Raw genomic sequence first — 20,827 nt, forward strand, 5'->3', positions numbered from 1 at the left:
CCAAGTGTTGTTCCCCCTCACTTGAACCTGCATGAAAACTAAGCGTTAGTTTTTGGAACCCAGGTTTCCTTGGGTTCCATTATTTTGGAAGAAGAGTCAGATTTCTTCATCCAGACCTGTTCAACATGCTCAGTATTATTAAGAGTATCTTTAATTCTCTTAGGACATGTAGCTCGAAGATGTCCTATACCACCACAGTAGTGACATAATTTTTGACTAGGTAGATCTACATACTTCCTATTTCTCCTAGATTTCTTTCTATATCCTAGTCCTTCTCTATTCTTGTTTGGAGCATTAGCTATCCAAGATGGAATTCTATTATTAATCACTTCTTTGCCTTTCCTGGCTCTAGCAAGTCCTCCTCCAAGGTTTGATTTTTTATTTTAATTTCTTCCAAATCTGATTTTAATTTCTCAAAATTTGGAAGTTGGTTTGCAATAGGAACTTCAGTGTCAAGAAAGTCAATTCAAAATTTTAGCTGGGCCTGATTTGGGTATTTTATACCCTGCCAAGTGGCCTAATCAGAGCATGACATGTGTCACTGGAAGGGTCACTTAGTTGGACCATCCAGATGGTGACACGTGTCGAGCAGATATTGCCCCCTGGGATTGGCGGCTTTCAAGGCCCAAATCCCAAGGGGCCCTTAAAAAGCGGCGTGACCTAATTCCTAGGTCACCAGATCCTAGGAGGGGCACACTTTCCAAAAGGACCCTATAAATAGGGACATTCTTCCATTTATGACAAGAGAGAGAATATACACGCAATACGAGACAACACGTCAATTACCACAGAGCTGTCGTTTTCAAGGAACACACAGCACTTTACCTGAGCTTGGAATCCGAGCAGATAAACTTTACTTCCGCACGTTTTATTACCGAACGCTTACTAACTTAATCTTCGGAGGCGGACCACCGACCATCCGGCGGTCCGTTTGCTTTGCAGGTGCAGGCGTCCTTTGTTGAATCCAGTCTCAGTGTTGTAACTCTCCCAAGGGACAAAAACCCCCGAAACATTTGGCTCCGTCTGTGAGGAGAGTACCTCTGAAATGGTTTCACAAGCACCTGTACCGAACCCAGAGGCCAATCGGCCTCCAGAAGACGTAGAGGTCCAAACGGATTATGACTCAGGTGACGACGCTGATGTCGAAACCTATGTGGATCCAAATGGATCCCTCCTCTCTAAACGCATCCGCAGTAAGAAGAGGCGGGAGCGCCACCATGACCAGGCAGACCCAAGCAAAACTGCTGGTCAGCCAAAGAAGCCCTCGGGACGGCCAGTTGATCCTTCCCAGGCGGCAGGATCGACTCCCGTCACTCGAGATGAATTAATGACACTCCTGAGCAGCCTCAGGGGTGAAATCAAACAACTCGCCTCAAAGAAGTCGCCTGCTCCTAGAAAGGAGCAGTCGGCCAAGAAGCCAGCCCAAGCTAGCAAACAGAAGTCGGTCAGGGACCGTCAGCCAACTCCTCATCCTGCCCCTAAGGAGAAGGCCCGGCCCCAGTTTGACCTTACTCGGCTCCGTTTCCCAGAAATGGGCACAAGAAAAGCCATCCGGCACATACAGCCAGATGGTAGCAAGAAAACGTTCTCTCGGCAATACATTGAGGAGAAGAGAACCCATCTATCAGAGTCGGCTTCAGCGTCGACTTATCATGATAGCTTTCTGAATACATCTGTGAGCTGTTTCCAGTGTGTACATGAGACTCCAGCAAGCAGCCAACGGGTTCAGTCTGGTCCTCATATGATTCAGTCGGCCCAGTACATGGCACAACCATTGTACCAGGCGCCAGTTTTACCTTACATGCAACCTGCCCTCTTTGGAGGACAGGCGGCATACGGCTATCAGCCGATGAACTGGCAGCTTAGGCTGCAACACCTTGGAGATCAACCCTCTGCTTTCTCCAGGGAAATAATTAAAGCCGTACAGCCGGCTAAAGTTAAAAACGTTCTGGTTGGAGCCTCTGACGGGACCTTCAACCCAGAAGACCACCTGCTAGCATACACCCACCTCATGTATTTACAGGGGTTGGATGATGCCGCATGGTGTCGTTGTTTTCCAGCCACCCTGAAGGGCATAGCCCAGTAGTGGTTTGGCAATCTGCCGGCTGGTTGCATAAATAGCTTCAAGACGCTTGCGTTCTTGTTTGCTTCAAACTTCTCTATGAACATCCCTGCCAAAAAGACAAGTCTTGACTTGGGCAATATACAGCAGGGAGATAGAGAAGGCTTGCGTTCCTACGTCAGGCAGTTCAATCTGGTCCGAATCCAGATTCATGGGCTGTTTGATGAGGTCGCTTTCACAGACTTCTTCAAGGGTCTGAAGGACGGGTCTACTTTTAAGTACGAACTCGTTCGCAAACAAATCTTTACTCTGAAAGGAGCCTTGCGAGAGGCGGAAGCCTATATACAGGCGACCGAACTCTGCTCCTCCAATAAGCAGTCGGACCATAAGAAGTCCGACCGGCAGAAAGAGAGTCGGCCGGCTCCTAAGCCAGAAGAGAGCAAAAAGAAAAAGCAAGTCTGGGCCATTGATAACTCTGATCAACCGGCCCAGAAGAAGAAAAAGGAGTGGAAACCGTACGTTCCAAGGTACGAATTCCACAAGGACTGCTGCTCCATCCTCTTGGAAATTAAGGATCGGCTGACTCTTGAAAAGCCGACTCCTATGAAAGGTTCCGCTGAAAATCGGAACAAAAACAAGCATTGCCATTTCCATGAGGATGTTGGCAATGACACGAACGACTGCTTTAGTCTCAAGCGGGAGCTCGACCGTCTGGCCGACAAAGGACAGCTGAAGTCCTATGTGAAGTCCAAAGTGACTTCAAAGGAAAATCCAGGGCAGTCCAAGAAAAAGACTCCCCAGCCTGCTGTGAGTGCCAAAACTGATGAAGATCCGGTATACACCATAGCAGGCGGATTTGCCGGTGGTGGCCCGACCATTCGGGGCACCAAGGACCATCTGAGAAAGATGGTCAACTCTGTTGAGGAAGGGGATGCGGCAGGCACATCCACCTTCCCTAAAGTTGTCATCACCGAGCAGGACAGAGGCAAAGTCCGTCGGCCGCATGATGACCCTGTTGTCATTGAGTGCAAGGTCGCCAACCAGTTGGTTGGTCGAATTCTGATTGACACAGGAAGCTCCTCTGACCTCATCAGCCTCAAATGCTTATCCAATCTCAAGTACAAACCGGATAGCATGATGGAGGTCTCCCACACCCTTGTTGGGTTTGGGGGAGGACTTGTGCACCCTGTCGGACGAATTGACCTACCTGTCCGCCTAGGAAGCAGGGGAGACGGTCGGCACATGACCATCCGTTTCCTAGTGGTTGAAGAGCTCACAGCTTACAACCTGATCTTTGGCCGTCCCACTCTTAACGAGTGTAAGGCCGTCATCATCCCTGCTCTCATGCTACTCAAATATGAGAAGGATGATGGAACAGTCGACTCCCTTAATGGGGACCAAAAGACGGCTCGAGAGTGTTACCTCTCGGACGTCAAGCCCGCGGCCGTAGCATCCGGTCGGGGAAAGCAAACAATCGACCTCGCTGATGTCGAGGAAGAACAGTCGACCCCACCAGCCGGAAAGAAAAGAAAGACTGATCAGCTGGTGGTGGTCAAAAAAGAAAAACAATAGCAATCACTGACCGGGGAACGGTCGGATGACCTCCGTCCCCAGCCTACTGGTGAACACATTGATATCCCTCTGGACGACAGCCGTCCAGAACGGACTGTTAAGGTGGGGACGGTTGCATTTGCAAAGCTGGGTGAAAGCCTTCACCAGCTACTCAGAGAATTCAAAGACATCTTTGCCTTTGAAGTGGAGGAGATGCCAGGCATCAGCCCGGATCTCGCTGTCCATAAACTCGCCGTGGATCCTAAAAAGAAGCCCATCCGGCAAAAGAAAAGAAACCACGGCGAAGAAAGAAGTCAGGCGGCAGCTGCCGAAGTAAAAAAGCTGTTAGATGCCAAGTTCATTCTGCCGTGCAATTTCCCTGAGTGGGTAGCTAACGTTGTGTTAGTAAAAAAGCCGAATGGAACTTGGCGGGTGTGTGTTGACTACACAGATCTCAACAAGTCATGTCCAAAGGATAGTTATCCATTGCCTAAGATCGACAGTCTGGTTGACTCAACAGCCGGACATGCCTTGATGAGTTTTATGGACGCCTATTCAGGTTTCCATCAGATCTCCCTGTGGAAAAAAGATCAAGAAAAGACGGCATTCGTCACTAATCAGGGGTTGTTCTGTTATACGGTGATGTCGTTTGGTTTGAAGAATGCGCCTGCTACTTTCCAACGAATGATTAACACGGTCTTCATTAATCAAATCGGAAGGAATGTAGAGGCGTACATTAATGACATGATAGTCAAATCCAAACAACAGGCGGATCATCTTGCTCATCTCCGAGAAACATTCGCCACACTCAGGCGGCACAAGGTCATGCTAAACCCAAAAAAATGTGTCTTTGGTGTTGAGTCTGGGATATTTCTCGGATTTTTGATTGACCAAAGGGGAATAGAGGCCAACCCTGAGAAAATACAGGCGGTAATCGACATGCAGTCGCCCCGTACTGTAAAGGAAGTGCAAAAACTAACAGGTTGTCTGGCGGCCTTGGGGAGATTCCTCAGTCGGTCAGGCGACAAGTGCCTCTATTTTTTCCAGGCAATCAAAAAGAAGACAAACTTTGAATGGGGGGATGATGCAGAGGCGGCCTTTCAAAAGCTGAAAACTCATCTGCATTCTTTGCCGAGGCTTGTCAGCCCTTTGCCCAAAGAGAAGCTCTTCATGTACTTAGCCGTCTCTGATCATGCCCTCAGTACCGTTCTCTTAGCTGAAAGAGACGGCATCCAGCTCCCGGTGTATTTCATTAGCCATGTTCTGAGAAATGCGGAGCTTCGGTACCCCATGGTTGAGAAATTCGGCCTTGCCCTTTACATGGCCATCAAGAAGCTTAAACCCTACTTCTTGGCGCATGCGGTAGAAGTCTACACTGACCAACCGATCAAACGGCCACTCACAACCTTGGAGTCTTCTGGACGAATGCTCAAATAGGCGATTGAAATGCAAGGATTGGAAATAACTTACGAACCAAGGAAAGCAATAAAGGGGCAAACATTCGCCGACTTTATTGTGGAAATGACAAGGCCGGTTGCTCCGGATGATACTAGTCAGGTTTGGAAAGTGTATGTGGATGGGAGCTCCACTGCGAACGGCAGTGGTGCAGGAGTTATCTGTCAGTCTCCTGAAGGAGACAAATACGAGTATGCACTACGGTTCAAGTTCCAGGTCTTTAACAATGAGGCCGAGTATGAAGCCCTGCTTTCTGGCATTCGGTACTGTAAGGCAGCAGGGGCAAAGAAAATTGACGCCTGCTTGGATTCACAACTGGTCGTACTCCAAGTCAATGGGAGGTACGAGGCAACTCATCCGGCCATGATTAAATACTTGCAGGCGGTCAAGAATGAAGTTAGGACACTTGAAGAGTTCAATCTAAGTCAAGTGCCCAGGTCTTCAAACAATCAGGCGGATGCTCTATCCAAGCTGGCATCATCCGCCTCCTGTGAAACGCCTCGGTCAGTTTTCTGGGAGGTCATGGAAAGAAGAAGTATATCTGAGGAAGACCCCATTGGAATTCTTGACCAAAGCTCAACCTGGATGGACAGCATCCGGGCCTATCTTGCAGACGGCACGCTCCCTAACTCACCACAGGAGGCGGTTGTTCTGAAAAAACGAGTGGCTAACTTCGAGTTGCAACAAGGAGAACTCTTCAGGGCTGGTTTTCTGAAACCCCTGTTGAAGTGTGTAACCCCTGAGAAGGGTAAGGAAGTCCTCGAAGAGTTGCATTCGGGATTCTGCGCCTCCCATATAGGCGGCAGATCCCTCACTGCCAAGGCCAGGCGGCTTTACTTCTGGCCAACTCTGGAGTCGGATTGATAGGACCGTAAAAGTATATTATTTTTATATATTAAACTCTTGATTTTATATTGGCATTTGATAATTTAAGAGTATAATAAGTAATTTTCTATCCTATACATGAGTTACTACTATTTTATTTATTTGTTTGCAGGAAAGAAAATATCGGCATCAAATTGCATTCTACGCCACTTTGATTAAGAGAAGCAAAATTTACAAGCCAGTTGACTCTCAAATATTTCAAGCCCAATATTGTTTTATTGTGTAGGCTTTTACATTTGGGCCTTGAATGAAAATATCTTCCTACTTAGCTGAGTGAAGAAAAGAGGCAGCTCAAGAACATTTCTCCTTGCTCTAAAGCATAGAGTTTTTCACCGACTTTCACGGAGAACAAATCGTCAAACAAGATGATAAAGATGAAATTGGATAATTATTGGAGCGAAATACTCGGAGCAACGGAGTTGAATCAAAGGCTAGTTCCTTATCTTTCGGTTAGGGAAGTTTTTGAGTGTTATCAGATCCGTAATTTTGGGGAGCAAAATTGAGGGAATATAATCTGAATTTCGGCGGAGAGTTGCGACATCCAACAGTGAACAGAGGTGGTAGACGAGTGAACAGAGGTGGCTTGGTTCTGTGCATGGTTACTCCGATCATCTACTGGAAGCTTTTGGTATTTTATATATTTTGTTTACATTCAATTGTCAGCTACTTGTTTTTACTTTGGATTAGCAGTAGAAGTTTTATTTAGAAAATGGAAATAATAAAGTTAGTGCTTCCTTAATTTGTTCTTGAATGCGTCAGTTACTCCTAGGAATTATACTTTGATTGCTTAATATAATTTCTAGTATCTATTTCTATTTTGCTTTGTTAACTAGTTTGACTATGAATTCTATATGTTCTAGTATGATAACCTCAATATTTGTTATGTTAGGCTAAATTATTAGAGGGGTAGGGAGATCAATTATGCATTGGATTATTGGATTGTGAGAATTGATATGTTGTAGTCCTTGGGTATTATGTTTATATTCTTAATTGGTTTGATAATCCGCTTGAATAACGAACTAGTTGATTATGTTTGAGACCGGCCATCTTTAGTATAATTTGTTAGTTTGACGACTAGAATTTTAGCTTGTGATCCGTAATTGTTCTAGCTAATACCATTAGTAGTGATTAGGTGTGTGATTGGTGACTAAAACTTGTCTCACACCTAAGATTATCAACCCTTTGAGTTGCACAAGTCCGAGCTTGTGAGACTCGTGGCTTAAGTTAACTACTTCCTTGTTATTAATGCGGCTAATTAATCGAGTCTAGAGAGCTTGTTCTAGATTATTAGTTAGTTAGACAATATTCCGAGAGCTCGTTTGGTATATATGCAATTAAGGGAAGTTTTGAATGCTTGTTTGTGTTCCTTGGTTAACATTAAGATATAAATGTAATTCGTATAATTCGATGAGCAATAATTGATACTCCAATGCTATAATACATCTCCCGATTCCCTATTTCATTATTTTTGATTTTATCGTATTTTAATTTTTATTAGTTTACTTCTCCGTGCTTTATTTGTTATCTAGTTAGTAGTTTATTTATTAGATCATATCATTGTTTCTTCAAAACAGGGGTTTCTAACTTACACAAGTAATAATTTGATAATCCAATTCTCTGTGGGATCGACCCTAGCTTACCCTACTACATTTTAGGAGGTTTTAGTTAGGTTTATATTTGGTAGACACGCGACAGTCGTATCACGGATGCAATGGAAATGGTAAAAAAATGTGACAAGTGCCAAAAATTTGGCAAGCTCATCCATCGTCCGGCCACATACCTGACGGCCATCCATAACCCAATACCTTTTGCCAAATGGGGCATGGACATTCTGGGGCCATATACAGCTGCACCAGGCGGCAAGCGTTATATACTGGTGGCTGTGGATTACTTTACCAAGTGGGTAAAGGCGGAGGCAGTCAAAAACATCAAGACAAAAGATGTCATTTCCTTCATTTGGAGGAACATTATCACTCGCTTTGGGGTGCCCATGTCTATGGTTTTTGACAATGGTCCTCAATTTGAGACGCCTCAACTCAAGACTTGGTTAGGAGAGCAAGGGGTCTCAAGCTTCTTTGCATCAGTCGGCCGGCCTCAAGCAAACGGCCAGGTCGAAGCCTTCAACAAGTTAATCTCAGACGGGATTAAAAAGAAAATTGAACGGGCTGGTGGTCTCTGGGCGGATGAATTACCACACGTCCTCTGGTCCATCAGAACGACTGCTAAAGGGGCAACTGGAGAAACCCCGTTTCTCATGGTGTATGGAGCAGAAGCTGTTCTGCCCATTGAGCACTATGAGCCGACTCTTCGAATCATGATGTATGATGAAGAGGCGAACTGGGAGGCCATGCGCCTAGCATTGGACTCACTTCCGGAGCGCAGGGGCAATGCTGCCTTGCATCATGAGATATACCGTCTGAGAATGACTCGAGCTTACAACAAGAGAGTACATAAGCGTCCTCTCAAAGTGGGGGACTTTGTGCTACGGAAAATGGAGGCAGTCGGTAGGGCGAATGAACAGGGAAAGCTAACCCCAAATTGGGAAGGCCCCTACCGAATCTATGAGGAAGTAAGAGACGGCACCTACCGCCTGGAAGACCCAGACGGCAGGTAGCTGCCTAGAACTTGGAATGTAGACAACTTGAAAAAGTACTACTTCTAAGTACGAATGTAAAGACTTCAATTTTGTTATCTCAAGTTTTGTTAATGAGAATATGCCTTCATTTCCTAACTTGTCTTTTTATTTAAGTTTCTTAGTGTCGCCTGTACAAAGTACAGACGGCCAATGCGTTTGGAAAGCGTCTGTCCCAACAGCAGACGCCCCAATCCTTCTGAAGGAGCCGATTGCTTTAGAACAGTCGCTCCTACGAAATTCATTAAGTTAATATCGACACTTAACAAATATTTACTCAACCATTTAAGAGGCCTAAGGCCAGATAAAATAATGATGAGGCCCATGGCCGGATATTAATAAACCAAAGAGACCAAATGGTCACAGTCTGCTCCAACATGAGTATGACCGTCTGCTCCAACATGAGTCAGATAACCGGCGACGTCCATTCGGGCGAATTCGTCGAGGAGAAGCATCTCCCATTTGGGTGGCACATTGCTCTACAAATATAACAAGCGGCCCTACCGAATGCTAAGGCAGCATTCGCAGTCATTTGTTTTAATCGAAAGTGAAATCTAAAAGGCCTGAATTTTCTAACTGTTCTAGCGCAGCTCGAAAATGGTCACTGTTTCATAAGTAGAGGCTAAATAGGCATTAAGCTAGATGCTCCTGTTTTTGCCCAGGGGCAAAGCAGGCGGAACATTCTTGTTAATATACAAGTTAACTACTTAAGCACCTAATGAGGCTTTTGACCGGATGACGCCTGTTCTTTGCTTTTGGGGCAAGACAGGCGGACAATTCTTTTTAAAGACCATTTGCTAAGTTATAAACTTATCTTATCTCAAAGAGGCCTATGGCCGGATGCGCCTCTTTTTAGCTCACGGGGAAAAACAGGCGGAAGTTTTCCCCTAGCAAAATTTGCTAAGTTGGAAATTTGAGTTTTGTTTGAGCCAATGGCCGAATGAAAACTTTAAGTTGCCAATTCTGGATAGACGTCTGCCGAGTGGTTTGGGGCAATCACCATAGTGATTGATTGACTTAGAAACCATGAATACTCTTCTAAGTATCAATAATTTCTAAGTCAATCAATCCAATAAACCGAAACCACTCGACATCCGTCCAGGGGAAAGAACATTCGCATGGTATACAGGTTATAATACTTGGCCAAAAACATGCAATGAAAAATTCAAAAATGCAAAGGACAACAATATGAATAACTTCAACCAAATGGCCGAATGATTTAAAATTAAAAAGACCAATCGCCATCAGACAACTGGTTAAGATTGTTTTCTGGCAAAGCCAGAGAAATTGTCAAAGTACCCGACCCCTCGGTCGGTAAAGAAACATCAATACTCGGCACGCAGGCCGGAAAAGCAACTACATGGCCATTCGGCCGCAGAAAAAATAAAAAGCTTAAGTGATCAGGGGAGAGTCTCTTCATTGGCAGCCGGCCTGTTGCCCTTCTGCTGCTCTTCATCATTTTTCTCTTGTTCCTCCACCTGATCTTCCTCCTCTCCACCAGAGGACGACTCCCTAGAAGAGTCGGACCTAGAGCTTTCCTCGGCCTCAGCAGCAGCCCTAGCTTCATTCTCAGCCTCATCAAGAAGGCGAGCGTCGAATGCTTTGTTGGCTTCATCAAACTTGGATTTTCAAGTCTGATAGTCCGAGTCTGGCTGCACAGCCGCCCAAGTGTCCCGCATGATGGCATCATAGTCGCTCATCATTTGCTTAACAAGAGCTTCTCTCTCTTGTTCAGCTACGGACTCAAACTTGGTCTTCAGCTGATGCTCCTGGTTAGTGAGGCGCTGCTCCAGGCGGCCCACCCTCTGCTTGGCTCTCTCGGCCTCTTCCTTGGCATCCTGAAGAGGCTCGAGCTTCTCCTTAAGACTTGTGATTTCTTTCTGAAGGGAAGTGATGTGCAGGCGAGCCGAGTCCAGATCCTTCTTCACCTGGATATTGGCTTCCGCCTGCGAATACATCATATCAAACGTCAGAAGCTCATTTTGAGCAATATCAAATTGAGCTCGATCCAAGGCGGACTCGGCCCGAGCTTTAGCTGATGTTACCTCTTTGGACTTGTCCTTGAGGGGTTGCCTGAGCCCTTGGACGCGCAGCATGGCCTGCAAAAAGAGCCGAATGGTTAAAACCAGGCGGATAAAGACTTGAGCAAAAAAAAAAAAAAAAAAAAAAAAAAAAAAAAAAAAAGAGAAGAATTGCTTAAGTTAAGACTCATACCTCGCAGAGGTTCCCCAAGATGCCATCCAAGTCCAGAGTGTCGACCCCTCTGACAGACGCTTTGTCGTCGGGATCAACCGCCCTCAACATGGACTTGGCCATCTGGATTACAGTCGGCCTCTGCACAGGGACTAAGAAGGAAAGAGAGTTAGAAAAATAACGCAAATACATCTAAATGGAAGAACAAAAAAAGGCGAATGGTTTTTACCGTCGTCCTGTGGTTCCTCCTCTTTCCCCAGACTCCTCCTCTCTCCTACTGAGCCGACAGCAGTGGTGGGTTTCTTGAAGCCACCCTTCGATGTCCTCTGGACATCCGGTTTGCTGATCCCCCTATCAGTTTCGAGAAAAGAGGCGTCTAGGCCTCTCTTGGGCTTCTGAGCAATATGCTTCCGGTCGCCCTTGCCGGATGCGCTTGACAACAGGAAAATGTATGTCGTTATGTACCCTTTCCCCAAGTCAAACAAAATTTGTAAACACCTAACCAACCTTATATGAATATAGGGCAAGTTAAGGGTCGATCCCAAGGGAATGCAATGATGAAAACCAGAGTCTAAGTCAAGCTACCTCGAAGATGGAGTTGATATTATGGTTGGCACTATGGTAAAATAAAGCAAGTCTAATCAAGTAAAACAAAGGTCTAAACACTAGGGATATGGGTTCCACATGCAAGTTCAATGATAATGCTAGTTTAAAGCTCAATCAATTAATTCAAGTATTGCAATGGAAAAACAATAGTAGCAATCAAGAGAGTTCAAATGCTATCTCCCATAGGCCAATCTAGGTGTCACTATGAAAGGCAAATCAAGAAGAATCACAAGCAAACCCAATCAATTAGAGCAACTTTCAATTCAACTGTTCATGTCATTAAGAGTTGCAATGCAATCTAGATTAATCTTATAGGTTGATCACTCCTAGTCTAATCAATCACATGCAAAACTATGTCAACCAATTTAATTGCAACAAATCAATCAATCAAAGAGCATCAACTAGCAATTTCATTAATAAAAAATGCTTCCCCCTTTCCCTAGCAACTAATCTACTCACTAATCATGGTGAAATTTAAGAACAAACAACTAGATATTGCTTTAATCTTCATTTCTATATCAAAATCTAAGGGAAATCAAAATAATCAACAATATCTAATTCCAATCCAAAGAAGAACAAGCAACAAGCAAAAATCAAATAGCAAGTAAGTAAAAGATGAAAGAAGGAAAAGATTCTCACTAATATTGATGATTGAAAATGAAGAAATACAAACTTGATTGATCAAATGTTGAGTTACAAATCCAAAACCAAGAACTTCTCTCTAACTTCTCTCTAGATTCTCTCTCTAAAACTAAGCTAATGAAAATTATCAAAAAGTTGGTTCCAAAAAAGGAAATACAATTCTATTTATAAGTAAAGAAGAAATCGGCAGCTCCCGCGCCCTTTCTCGATAGACCCGCGCCCGCGGAGAAATGGGTACGGAACCCTCCGCGGGCTATCTGGGCAGACCCCGCGCCCGCGGCAACAGAGACCCTCGCCCGCGGCAGTGAAACCCGCGCCCGCGGCTAATCCCCTACTCCCAAAGCCTGATCAGGGGGCCGCGGTCTCTCTGAATGGAGCGACCTCTCCATTTTACCCGCGCCCGCGGAGAGCCCGCGGGGCAACCGCGGCAAGTTCCTGCCAAGTTTTGGCAATTTTGAGTAACATAGGCCCGCGCCCGCGGCAAGATGACCCGCGCCCGCGGCCTGCTGGATTTGCCTTGGAAACCTCTCCGAGGCCTCTCCAAGGCCTCTCTAAGCCCTCTTTAGCCAAATGCTTCTTCCTTGCTTGATCATTAAGGTCCCAAATTGAATCCTTTGCCAAAGTGATTCTCACAATACCTACACAAGTAAACAAAGAAAGGAAATAAAAGGGAAAAAGAGCCAAATAAAGGAAAACACGATAAAAACACGAGAATCATAAAGAAAAGAGGAAAAAGAGAAACTAAAGGAAAAAGGACCAAAAATAAAAGAAGAAAGCATGAAAAGGGGAAAGAAATAACCCTAAAAGACTACCCTATGAGTGCCATAAATGACACTCATCAAATTCCCCCAAGCTAGACTTTTGCTCGTCCCGAGCAAAATAAAGGCTAAAAAGGAATAAGGAGGGCTTATTCGAAGCAAAAAGAAAAAGAGGGGCGAGAATTTACACTAAGACTCACTGTCGTATGAATCACGGTTGTTTTTAGCTACAACAAGCCATTTAAACCCCTAGATCGCTCTAGAGGACGAGTGATGCTCTCGTAAGGGTATCCTAAGAGTTTACCCATAACTCTCCACCAAACCCCCAAGAGGCAAACCAGAGAAGGAAAATAAAGAGGAAAAAGGAAACAAAATCTTTACGAAATGGACTTTACAAAGAGACTATAATTCAAATGAATAACAACCTTTCTAAAGAGAATTATGGTATGCACGTTATAAGATACCTAAGGTTGATTGAAACATAAACATGCTAAGCATAGGAACTAGTTATCACATTCCACTTTCATCCCAAACGGTCTTACCGCGTTCCCCTACTAATCTCATGTCTCCCCTTAGTGAGCATCTCATAGATTCCGCGAAGGAACCGGAAAAGGATCAAATTTTTTGGCTACTCGACATCTTGATTTCGCATCCCCTTTCCTTAGCCTACAACCTATGATTCCCTCCACCGATGAAAGACTCAACTCCTAGGTCCAAATGTCTTCCCCAAGGTTGTAACGTAAGGCAAGAAGGGTTAAGGTAGGCTTAAAATTTAAAATTTGGTGGTTATCCTAAATTGTGAAGCAAAGACCGGCCAAATCTCAACACCAAACTTAAGTAATCACCAAACAAAAACGTATTAACACCCCCAAGCTTATTCAAAGCAACAATCTACAAACATTAGAACAAAAAGCGCAAGCGCTTTCCCCCCAAGCTAAAAGAAACATTGTCCTCAATGCATAGAGAGGAGAAAGACACTTCAATTTTTTTTTTATTTTTTTTTTTTATTTTTTTATTTTTTTTGAATTTTCTCATTAATAAAATTGTTTGAATTTCCTTGAACTCCTTAAAAGCATTAGTCCTTGCCCTTTTTTTTATTTTTTACTAAGGACGGGTTTTACATAAGCATTTGCCATTATTTACCAAATATAAACAACTCAATTATGTGTACCAATTCGAACCAAACCCCAACTTCATAGACCACAATCACCAAACATTGACCCTTGCTTCACAAAAACCAAAAAGAAGGAGAACGAAACAAAAGGCTCAAGATATCTAATTATGCGGCTTGAAAAGAGGGAAAAGGGTTCAAAGGGGTAACAAGTAGGCAAATGTATCCCAAACCAAAAAGGGACTATCCTAGAAAGAGAAAAATACCTCCCCGAAAAATTTGCCTTTGTCCTCCCTAGGTAGTTCGGTCAAGGTCTTAGGAATCATACGCTAAGATTCTAGATTAGGTTTGCGAAAATCAAGGATCCATGCCGCTCATGCAATAGTATGATGAAAGCTTGAACAAATATAAATCTCACATGGTTGTAGCAAAGACTCACTAAGGGTGTCAAATCAAAGATAGGGAGCAACTACCAACATGCCACAAACGAGTAGAATCCGGTTTCATGATCCCCCTAGTTCTAGACAACTATCTTAGCATGCTTTATCCTAGAATCAACCAAACATAATCTCAAATTGTGCATACCATTATTACCTAAGAAGACCATTATTCAAAAGCAAAAGTCCAGTGCATACAAGTCCAATTTTCAAAAAGAGAAAGAGTGAAAATAAAGCCTCAAAAAAAATTATGCACACAAACAAGATTAAAAGAAAAGGAAACAAAAGAAAAGAAAAGAATGGAAAACTTAGACAAGGACAGAGGAAAAGAGCAAAGATGCAATCATAACACTTTTATCCCAATCGACATACAAGCGGTCTAATGGCCACATCGCCAAAGACCCCAAACGCACTAGGTGTTAAAATCATACATCCTCGAACCGTTCAACTTCTCCTAAATCTAATCTTAATCTAAGCAACCAAGAAAATGAAGAAATGAAAATAAAAAGGTAAAATAAGAAAGGCCTCACCAAGCACCTGCTCTAAATTAAAGTACCCAAGGAGTAGGAATGTGCATCTCCAAAAGGTTCCGCAATCCAAAGCATAGGCTACGAGCAAGGTGAGTTAAAGAAAAAGGCTATATATACAAAATGAAATGTTAGTAACTTCCAAACAAAAGCAACCAATAAAACACTTAGATACAAATTATATACAAAGACCTAGAGAAACCATCATCATCAAAATTTCTATTTATTTGTTTTTTTTTTCTTCTCAAGAAACTCCCAAAAACATCAAGAAATGAACCAAAACAACAAGCAACAGACCAACGAGACCATTAGCAAAAATCCACCAAAAGCCTTATCAAAGACTTCCCACCGAGCTCCAGGTGCTTCCCCAAACCAACATAAAACATCCTTTTTGACCCTCCCCCCTCACAAAAAGAAGGCATCGACCGCGATGCCGATAATCATGCAAAATAGGGAAAGGGGAGAACAAAAAGGGGAACAAACATGCATAAAGGGACTATTGGCCACTAGGGCCGGCACCATCATCACCCGTATCCCAACCTTCGGTGTAACCGGGAGGAAAACCATAGTGACCCTGGAATAGGTCAAGTTGGGATCGGGTTAATTGGTCATAAGGCTAAGGCTGAACAAGGGGCTCGGGGTGATGGGGGTGAACATAGTAATATGCGGGATCACCCCGATAATCACTCCCCCCCCCCCCCCCCCGAGACCCTATAATCATAAGGTGGGAAATCGCGCCTTGGAACATCGGGGTCCTCCACCCCGGGCCAATATGGGTACGTAGGGAGGTTGTCACCACCCCATAAAGGTACCGGCCCTTGTTGGGGCGGCACATAAGGGTAGTTGACCGGAGGTGTGACCTCCCCCCTACGCACACTAGCGTCATACAATGCGCTAGTTTGATAAGACAAAGTTTGGTGGTCCGAGTACATACCTTGCATGCTCAATTGCATGCGCTCCATTTGGTCTCTCATGGCCTCCATCTCTCGGAGATAAGCATCCCCTTGGAAACCTTGTTGTTGTTGTTGTTGTTGTTGTCGTCTTCTTTCTCTTCTTCTTCCTTGAGCATCATCATGAAAATGCTCATGTTATTGTTGTAGTGGCGGATGTTGCTGCTCTTCATCATATTCATCTCCTCCTCCTTCCTCCTCTTCCTCATCATTCTCATCATCCCCATCAATCTCATCACCCTCCTCCATCTCATCCTCAATCCTCCCATTGTCCCTAGGGACCATCCAAATGTTCCTAGCCTCACGAAGGATGGAGGTGGCGGCCGGGTTAGGGATAAGGCAATGGTGGGTATTTCTCACTAGCCAAGAGTAGGTGCCGGTTCTCCTAGTGCTAGTTATGAAACGTAAAGTGTTAACTTGCTTCAAACTAATCCACACGTCTTCACTCCTCCCAACCGGAGTGCAAGACTTCAAGAACCCCTCTTGCTTAAAATACGACACAAGACATGTCACCATGCCCCCACAATGAATTTCCCCCGTTTTGACCCAATGCATTATATCCTTGCAACAATTCATGAAGATATAGCCAAAATTAATCCTTGACCCTAACTCCGGCTTGGTAGCCATCCATAACACCATAATCTCCTCCCTAGACAACTTCCCCAAATCTTGCTTATTAAAAACCGAATACCCAAGAATTCTATGAAGGATCCTAAGGGCCGGATGGATAATCTCACTAGCAAGAGACTTTTTCGAATCAAACTCCCTTTTGTTGGCTATGGTTCTCCACCAAGAAACCTCATTATACTCAGATTGGACAAGGGAGATAAGGGGCTCGAAGATATCACCATTGGGGTTGAAACCAAGGGCTAAATTGAACTCGGCTAGGTTCATGGTGTGTTTGACATTGAAGAGTTGGAAGGAAATAATAAAATCGGTTTCCCCCACCTTATTGAACTCAAATGTGGAGAAAAATTCAATGGAAGGCTCCAAATAGGTTCTAGGGGCCGATTTTAGAAACTCACCCAAGCTAAGGTTATCTAGGAGGATGTCAAGGTCATTTTCAATTCCTAACTTTGCCATATCCTCACGAAAGTAATGCCGGGAGGGTCTAAACTTCCGGTCTTTCATTTTGTTATAGATGGGGGTTTGTTTAGACCGGTTCCAAAATTTGAGAGGAGGTAAAGGAGGAAGAGGAGCATCATCTTGAGTTGAGGAATGCGGTTGGGGTTGAGGGTTTGAGGATTGGCCTTGAGAAGATTGGCCGGGAGATTGGTTTGAGCGCTTTTTGCTACTTTTGACTCTTCTTATCAAATCCATTTTAACAAAAGTCACACAAGTCACAAGAACACAACAAACTCCCTCAAACAAATCAACTTCCTCCAAAAATTACTCACAAACCTCCTTACAAATCCAACCAAACCACCACAAACTACAAGGTACCTGTTCCAATCAACACAACAACCAAAATCTAACAACAAACAACAATATCAACAATCATTCAACAATATAATCATGAATCAACAAGGAAAAGTAACAATCACCCAATATACCAATTTTCCATAAATCAACCATAAAACACAAAAATCATGCTCAAATTCAAGGTAAACAAACCAATGTAAAGAAATCAATTGAAATTGACAAAAATATTACAAAGGTTAGAAGTATACCAAGATTGGAGACTCAAATGAAACTCAAAGCACTTCAAAGACCCGAATTTTCCCGAAGGAGCACGAGAAAGAATAGGAGGAGTGTTGAAAATGGAGGATTATGGAAGAAATTGTGAAAAATTTAGGCAAAAGGTGAAGAAATTTTTGGGAAATTGATGTTTAGGGGTTAGGATTTGAGAGGAGGTAGAGAGAGAAAGGGGAAAAATAAGGAGAAGAGGAGAAAATAAGAGAGGAGAGAGGGAGAAGAGGGGCGTGCCCCGGGTTAAAACCCAGTTCGCTGCACCCTCTCCCGAAAATGCCGCGCCCGCGGCAAATCTCCCGCGCCCGCGGCGTGACCGCGGGGCAACCGCGGGGACTTCCTGGAATTTCATAATTTTAGTACCTGATGGGGGCCGCGGTCTCTCCTGATTTGCCGCGCCCTCTCCAAAACCTCCCGCGCCCGCGGAGAGACCGCGGGGCAACCGCAGGAAGTCCCTGGAAAGGGGGTTCCAAATTTGCTTGAATTTAGGCCGCGCCCGCTCCAAAACCTTCCGCGCCCGCGGAGAGACCGCGGGGCAACCGCGGGGACTTCCTGGAATGGGGCTTTAAATTTGGTCGAATTGAGGCCCGCGCCCTCTCTAACAGGGGGCGCCCTCTCCAGAACCTCCCGCGCCCGCGGAGAGATAGCAGGCAACCGCGGGAAGTCCCTGGAAAGGGGGGTTCCAAATGTGCTTCAAGAGGAGAAATTGCCCCCGAGGTCTCTCCTTGCCCTCGGGGAGCCCTCTCCAGCACTCTTAACTTTTCTTCAAACCCCTTTTTGATTTCTAACAAGCGATGATAATGCCCGACCTACAAGACAAACACAAAACTAACTCAAAAATAAAATCAAAAACCAAACAAGGAAAAATAAAAGAAAAGAAAGGAAAAAGAAATGAGATGAGAATCCGGGTTGCCTCCCGTAAGCGCTTTTGGTTAACGTCGTTAGCTCGACGTGCACCACCATCTCAAGGTGGCTTGAAAAGAATCATTTTGTGAACAAGTCCAACAAACACTCCCTCGTATTACTTCTTGAGCCGATGACCATTAACTTTGAATGAAGATGAGGAGTTCAAAGGAGAAACCTCCACGACACCATTATCAAAAACATCTTTCACCAAGAATGGTCCACTCCATCTTGACATGAGCTTTCCGGGAAACAACTTCATCCTTGAATTGTAGAGGAGGACTTTGTCACCTACACAGAACTCCTTTTTCTCAATCAACTTGTCATGAACCTCTTTGGAGCGAGCCTTGTAGGTGATAGCACAATCGTAAGCATCAAGTCGAAGTTCCTCTAGCTCATGAAGATCCAACCACCTCTTCTCCCCCGCACTAGCTAAGTCAAAATTTATCTTCTTGATAGCCCATAAGGCACGATGTTCAAGCTCTACCGGGAGATGGCACGATTTGCCATAGACAAGGCGATATGGAGTGGTACCAATAGGCGTCTTAAAAGTCGTTCTATAAGCCCAAAGAGCATCATCTAACTTGTTCGACCAATCCTTTCTATTCCTTGCAACCGTCTTCTCAAGAATGAGCTTTATTTGACGATTGGAGACCTCGACTTGGCCACTCGATTGAGGATAATATGGAAGGCCGAACCGTTGATGCACTCCATGTTTCCTCAACATCTTTTGGAAAGCATTGTGAACAAAATGAGATCCGTTATCGCTTATCACAGCCTTAGGCACGCCAAACCTGGGGAAGATGATTTTGTTGAACAACTTCAACACTACTTTGTGGTCATTAGTAGGGGAGGCAATGGCCTCAACCCATTTAGAAACATAGTCCACAGCCAAAAGTATAAATTGATTACCATATGAAGATGGGAACGGTCCCATGAAGTCAATCCCCCAAACATCGAACACCTCTAACTCAAGAATGGGCTGTTGAGGCATCTCATTCCTCTTGGAGATATTCCCAACCCTTTGACATCGGTCACATGACTTCACAAAGCCCCATGAGTCCTTGAAGAGATGCGGCCACCACAAACCACATTGAAGAACCTTGGTAGCGGTCTTGGAAACACCCATATGCCCACCACTAGGGTCCGAGTGGCACATCCTTAAAACACTAGGCACCTCTTCATTTGGGACACAACGCCTAAGTAAGCCATCAACCCCTCGTTTGTATAGGATGGGATCATCCCACAAGTAATGTCTTGCCTCCCTTTTGATTTTCTTCTTTTGGTTCTTTGAGAAAGAGGGTGGAAACTCCCCACATGCAAGAAATTCACCAAGTCGGCATACCACGGGAGTTCCTTAACCTCTATGGCATATAAGAAGTCATCAAGCATTCTATCCTCAATTGGTGAACCATCATCATGAATGTGATCACCCTCAAGGCGAGAAAGATGGTCCGCCACAACATTCTCCGCACCCTTCTTATCCCTAATCTCAATCTCAAAAGTTTGCAATTCAAGCACCCATCGAATCAACCTAGGCTTGGACTCTTTCTTGGCAAAGAGATATTTGAGGGCCGCGTGATCCGTGAAGACTATGGTCTTGGAACCCAACAAGTAACAACGGAATTTCTCAAAAGAGTGCACAATTGCTAAAAATTCTTTTTCCGTTGTTGTGTAGTTCTTTTGAGCCCCATTGAGTGTCTTGGAAATATAATAGATCACATGAAGCTTCTTTTCTACACGTTGTCCCAAAAAACCTCCAATAGCCTAATCACTTGCATCACACATCAATTCAAAAGGAAGATCCCACCTTGGGGCTTGAACAATAGGAGTGGAGATAAGGGCCTTCTTCAATTTATCAAATGCCTTCAAGCATTTGTCATCAAAAATGAACTCAACATCCTTTTGAAGAAGGTCATTTAGGGGTTTAGCAATAAGTGAAAAATCCTTGATGAATCTTCTATAGAAACCCGCATGACCAAGGAACGATCTCACACCCTTGACATTCACCGGAGGTGGAAGTTTCTCAATAACTTCTATTTTCGCCTTATCCACCTCAATGCCTCTATTTGAAATCTTGTGCCCAAGCACTATACCTTCTTCCACCATGAAGTGGCATTTCTCCCAATTCAAAACAAGATTGACCTTAACACATCTTTCCAAACACTTCTCAAGATTCGCAAGGCACTCCTCAAATGAGACACCCCCCACCGAAAAGTCATCCATGAAGACCTCCTTTTCCTCCTCCAACATATCCCCAAAGATACTCATCATGCACCTTTGGAATGTAGCGGGTGCATTGCATAACCCAAAGGGCATTCTTTGATAGGCAAAGGTCCCATAAGGACATGTGAAGGTAGTTTTCTCTTGATCATCGGGGTGAATGGGGATTTGGAAGAATCCCGAATATCCATCGAGGAAACAAT

At 44.3% G+C, this 20,827-nt stretch overlaps 1 protein-coding gene across 1 annotated transcript in view; it reads right to left on the minus strand.

The window, feature by feature from the left end:
* LOC145627856 (uncharacterized) overlaps positions 1-20,827 on the minus strand; it is a 32,865-nt gene that overhangs the window by 2,898 nt on the left and 9,140 nt on the right. The window lies entirely within an intron of this gene.

Source organism: Chenopodium album, chromosome 4 (genome assembly GCF_948465745.1).
Source record: "Chenopodium album chromosome 4, dcCheAlbu1.1, whole genome shotgun sequence".
Lineage (NCBI taxonomy): Eukaryota > Viridiplantae > Streptophyta > Magnoliopsida > Caryophyllales > Amaranthaceae > Chenopodium > Chenopodium album.